A 6,146-nucleotide genomic window follows, 5' to 3' on the forward strand; every position below is an offset into this window, starting at 1 on the left:
TTTCATTTGAATTTCAAACAAATGGCATGCAAGATTCCACCGCTACGCCTCCTGCCAAAAAGTATGTGCAGACTGTCACTGACCCATTGTTGTCCGTGGGTGGCTCTTCTTTAACCCATCACTAATGCTGTTCACTTGGGTAAATCCTAATGACCAAGCTAGCAACACTAGCAAAGAGAGTGTCTGGAGATACTTTCAGCAACAGCAGTCACTGGTATCCTAGAAACACACAGGTGTTTGTAGTGTGACTAGACCTATTGGTAGTGCAATAGCTAAGTAAGGTTTTTCTCCTTGGGAAAAGAGTATTTACTCTTCAAAAAAAGAAAATGATCTAATTCGCATTTTGACCCTCCAGTGGTAAATGGGACACTGCTCCTCTGCACTATTTCAGCTTTAGGTGGGGAAGTTACCTATTCTCCTGCAAGTACAATCAACCTTTGATGACTTAGGTATTGATTATCCAGGATGTCACCCACCCGTTTCCTTCCTACAGCCCTTCTTTTGGCTAAGTCCACTGAGCCTCAGCATCACAGTCAGATGGGAAAGGGGGCCGGCTGGGTTTTCGTGTTACACCTTCTTGTCCTGTAATTTCAAGTTTGGTGGTAGAGGAGATTTAATTACCTACTCAAGAGTTGGCTATATGAAAAAAAAACAATTAATTATGGTAACCTCACTCCAGTACTGAACTGATTGAGTTCTTCCCCCTTCTGGAAGTCAGACCCAGTGGCCAACCCCTCCTATAATCTTTCTGTTAACTCAATGTCAGATCAAAGTATACTCTGATATTCCCTAAAATATCTAGACACTTGAATTAAAAATATAGAGCCACCCTCTCATTGCTTAAGCCATATTATAGCTTCATGTACTGTAAAGGCAGGGATGTATATGATTACTTAAGACCACTAATCTCAGTGGGATTTCAGGACAGAACATCAGTTGGTAAGTTATACCAGACTAGGGGCTCACCCCTCCTTAGATTGAAGTCCAAATAAAAATCTGCATCATTGGATCAAAGGCCACATATGTGTGATCATCATCAATAAATGATCATAAAGTGTGTATGAACTGCTCTTGCCATCCTCATAATATGTAACTTCATGACATCATATCTCTAGAAAGGTATAATACAATGCAAAAGAGCAAGAGGGGTAAGGCCTTGAATCACCACTAACTTCTGACCTCAGCAAGTACCAGTGGTGTAACAATAATCTCGTAAGTGAGAAGGTATAGAAAATGTATTCACAAGTAAATTCTAAAGTGTGGAGCAAGTGCAAACTGTTGTTGTATATTAAAGGCTGGGAAGAAACAATATTGAAGAAATAATGATTTTAATACATTTAGGGCTTTCCCCTTTGATATTTTATAATTTCTTATAAATAAATCATGATGGAAGAGAATAAATCTAGAGATACAGAATCAGAATAAATAAAAATCTAACACTGGATCCACATCTTTGGCCAATGAATATAACCACCTCAGACCTCAATTTCTCTATACTTAAAATGAAGACAACAATTAATATTCTTAAGTGTGAAGTATTCAATAGATTTTAAAATGGAATCACTATTGTCAACAACACCAGCCCAAACCAACTCTGTCTAGTCCACACTTTGGTGTTGCCTCAGAATGTACTCAGTAGTTACCAAAAAGTAATTCTTACATATTGACCTATGTGAAATTAGCAGGGAGAGAAGCATGGGATTAGCACATAGTCCCAAGACCTCTCTCCTCCTTCAGAGTGCACCTCATCAAACAATGCACCCCAAATTAAGAATCAGTGTTTCATTCCAGAACCCATGATGTTGCTACCATCACAGTACCAAATTGAGATGCTATGAAGTCATTGCACTACCAGTAGGTTACTGCTCTTTTAAAGTTACTGCTTTTAAATCGTAAAATATATCCCCTGTTCTGCAGTCATCCCACTTCCCTAGATGTTGCTTAGAAGCAGATGAAGGCTCGGACGTCATCATTTTGCTGCCCCTATTGACTCTGCACGCATTCAATTTCAGTACCTTAGACAGCTACCTGATGGCTTCCTGGTAGGCGGGAGCAGCCTCTTCCCTTCCCATCCTTCCGCTGCAGTCGGTCGGCTTAATGACACCCTGGACAGCATCCCTTCCTTCTCTACTGCCGCCAAAGCAAACGTTGTGGGAACGGGATCACTGATACCACTCAGAAAGGAATGTTACAGGGATAGCAATATTAAGTGTCTGCCTCTGGTAGTGGAATATAGGTGAGTTGCTCTTCATCCTGAAAGCTTGTGCCAAGCTGCATGAATAGAAATTAACACTAAACTCCTGTCAGACAAGTAATATGTAGATTTTTCCTAAAATAGACTGAAGCTTATTAAAAAGTTCTCAGTGGAATGGTATAGAAATATATACAGATAGATAAAGAAAAAAAAAATAACTGTGATCTTTTTCCTTACGCCATTACTGGAAATGCCCAAATATGAACTGGAGTTCCCTCTGAACAAAACCATTATCAAATCGTCAACGTATGACCTCCAAATCTAGGTGCCGAGTGCCCTGCCACAGTTGTTTACACACCTGAGGAACGTGTTCTGGAAGCTGTACTCTTGGGCTTGGACCATGTGTTGAGACAAAACAGACGTTGTGACCAACCAAGCTGATGGAGGAAAAGCACAAAATCCAATACCAACCTATAGTTCAGATCCCAAAGAGATGCTGAATTTATAGCCAAAAAAATTTTTTTGACAAATCAAATGTCAATCTGATCGGAACAGCCAACATCAAAGTTCACAGAAGAAGGACAGGGAATAAACAACATTCTCTAGCTGTATCATATTGTCTCAGTTTTTGAACCTCAACCAGGACTGATCTACCTTCATCAGACACACTTTTTAATGGCGCAACAACTCAGTATTGGTCCCAGACTCTCCATTCTGCACTGACCAGAAGAGAACAACAAGAGGGAGCAGCAGGATGTCAATGGAGGAAATATATCCATGGCGAACTCAGAGACTGATGTGTTTATATTCAGAATCAGATGAGCTTCAATATGAATTTGCATCTTGCCTCTGTACTGCTTGCTATTTTTTAATGATAGGAGAAAGTATAACAGTTTATTTTAAATATGAAATATATTGCTATATTATAAAATATATTGTAACTTTCAATTAACATTTTGTATCAAATTAGTCTTTAGCAGGTACAGTGTCAACCTGCCCTCCCAACGACTGTTTCTGGGTACACATCACTGTTGGTGACTGCCTGACACCCAGACCAAGAGTCCTCAGCCTCCTGAACTGCCATATTCTAATTCTCTGAGACCTAATAGAGATAAAAGAACGTTATATCCCACTTAGAAGACTAATTCTACCCTAAATTCTTTCAAGCCATTTCAGAAGAGATTTTAAAAGCCATCACTCCTTTAGTAGCTGTGCAAAGCCAGTTTAATTAAAGGGCAGGCTCTTTCTATCTAAATGCAAAGGCCCTGTTACATAAATGATTTGTCTCAAACTCAGCCAATCCGTTTTTCCTTTGGCAATGGCAGAATGGGGCATAAGGAAGGGTCTTGTTCTCCTGTGATACAAAAGAGTCAGAATCCTAGGCATTGTAAGTTTCTCTGTGTCAGAGTATAACTGGGATTGGAATTCCATTTCCCTGGGGGCCCAGTGAGAGCCCAGCGGGCAGTTATGCTTTTCCGAGTTGGCTCCTTGAGGGAGCCAGGTTTCCACACATTTAACCACAACATGGAGGACAGCTCCTAAGGGAATGAAGGGAGGAGGCAGGACATGCAAAGAGCTGGGCTTCCTTTTCTGCTAGTTTAGCTGGGAGGAAAGAAAGAGTTTCCATCAAGATGTTTTTCTTTATTGGCAAAACTGTGACAAATTTTCTACTTCAGCAACTACGATATCGATGTCCTTCCTTCTCTGATAGAGCAGTTGAGACACATGTGTAAACTTTCTCACTTCCCTCCTTTGGCCATGGGACTATTTGTAGATGAAAACAGGATGCATTTGGTCATGGAATTAAGGTTTCCTGGAATCAGTGGCCTCCTCCCGAGGAGGACCCTTGCTTGTTGTCACATTGGTAAAATATTGCACAGGTGCACACCAAGTAGCATCAGGATAGATTCTTCAACCGAGCGTATCTCTTCCCTTCACAATCTCTGAAAATTCACACAGATGTACTGAGAGTGCAAAACAGTAGGTTTTCTCCTGGGAGAAAGGCTGGAATCCTCTCACACTTCCATTTTATTTGAGCTTAAATATAGGTAAGGCTGGGGCCTCCGTGATGTTATTCATGCCATCCGGAAGAGGAATATCTAAATGCCCAGCTTCAATCTGCTCATGTGGCTGAGAGCTAACTTGGAGACACTTTTTATTCCGTTTTTATTCATTGAGCCTTTTATTTTGTATTGGAGTAGAGCCGATTAACAATGTGGTGATAGTTTCAGATGGACAGCAAAGGGCCTCGGCCATACATATACATGTATCCCTTCTCCCCCAAACTCGCTCCCATCCAGTTTCCCACATAACATTGAGCGGAGTTCCCTGTGCTATACAGTTTATCCTTGTTAGTTATCCATGTGAAATACAGCCGTGTGTACCTGAGCACACATTGTATTTTTATTGAGCTGAATTCTCTCAGTCTCTATACTGGTCCTCAGTTACATGTTTGGCTGAGCTCCATTAAAGCCATCAGAACTCCTGGGCACCTGTTTTTAGCAAGTTACTCACTTGGTAATGGAAATTAGTTTATTCTCAATTTTATAATTGACTGATGATTGTACTGGTGGTAATTTATTTGTCTCATAATACTTTTCTGCTACTAAATAGAACTGTCTCTTTTGGCTTTTCCTTCTAGCTGTTCTCAGACGAAGACTTCTACGTTTATAGAGAGTGTTCTGATTTTTCTACTCAAAGTTATTATTCCATCTAGAATTAAGAAAACCAATACAAATTCCTGATTTGGGGAAAATGGGACCTTTGGACAGTAATTCAGGCATATAGCTATGTGCTGACAGTTGTTAAGTCAAAGTGTGGTCCACAGATCGGCAGCATTAGCATCACTTGGGAACTTGTTAGCAATGCAGAATCTCGGGCCCCATCCCAGACCTACTTAATCATATTAGGCATTTTAACAAGGTCCCCATGTGGTGTACATATTAATTGTAAGCACTGTCCTGACCACACAGCAATGGTAAATAACATTATTACTATTCAGAAAATCAAACTATTTCTTCCTTGACCCTCATGTATAGAATTCTTTGATGAAGTAAAGGTCCCATATGATGATAAAAACAAATGCACCTTAAAATTCCTCTTGAGGTCAGATAGCTCAAGTGGTATATACAAAGAAGCAGTCTTTTCCCAGTCTTATTTTAAAAATACTCGCTTCCTAGCCTTGAGCCATCTCAAAGCACTTAGCAAAAGCTGGCAGGGCCATCAGAATATCAGGTGGTTCTTCGGGTCAGGTCCCCGGGAAGGCCACCTGGCTCCCTGCTCAGCATAATGCAGAAATAGCTGCATCTGTGTTCCTCCCTTGAGAAACTCAGCATCCCATCAGTGGGAACTCTCCTCCCTAGGGGAAACTAGCAAGAGAAGTTAGTTTAACCATCTAGAAACATTCCTAATCTCTCTTTAAACCAAGTCTCTTATTCGTTACACCAACCAGACACTCTGAGGTAAGCAAGGAAAGGTGTGAACTGTGATATTGGCGCCATAAATTGATATGTACCCAGAAACAGTTATGTTCTGAATTAATGGCTTTAACCTGTTCATTGTAAAAAGTGCCTTGGACTTCAATCTAAAGAGGTCAGTATAAATAAATGTGTGTGTGTGTGACATATGTAGGCAAATATTTACATATTTATACACACATAGGTGCACACACATATACCCTGCACATTCATATATAACATATACATACTATATAAGTGCTTCGTAAGATATCATATTGCTATTTGCAGCTCCATTTCTTTTGTCTGGTCCTATGCTTATTTGTTCAGTGAGACCTTTACATAGAGAGGTTCTATCCAGGACATTGATGTATTTTTTTGTTTGTTTTTTACTTTTTATTAAAAAGGTAAAGGATATAAAAAGTCAAGTGCCTGAAGGTTTTGAATGCAACTGTGGTCAACTTTCTCAGGTCGCCAAAAAGGAAACTGAATTTGCT

This window comes from Bison bison, unplaced genomic scaffold (genome assembly GCF_000754665.1).
Source record: "Bison bison bison isolate TAMUID 2011002044 unplaced genomic scaffold, Bison_UMD1.0 scf7180017864093, whole genome shotgun sequence".
Classification (NCBI taxonomy): domain Eukaryota; kingdom Metazoa; phylum Chordata; class Mammalia; order Artiodactyla; family Bovidae; genus Bison; species Bison bison.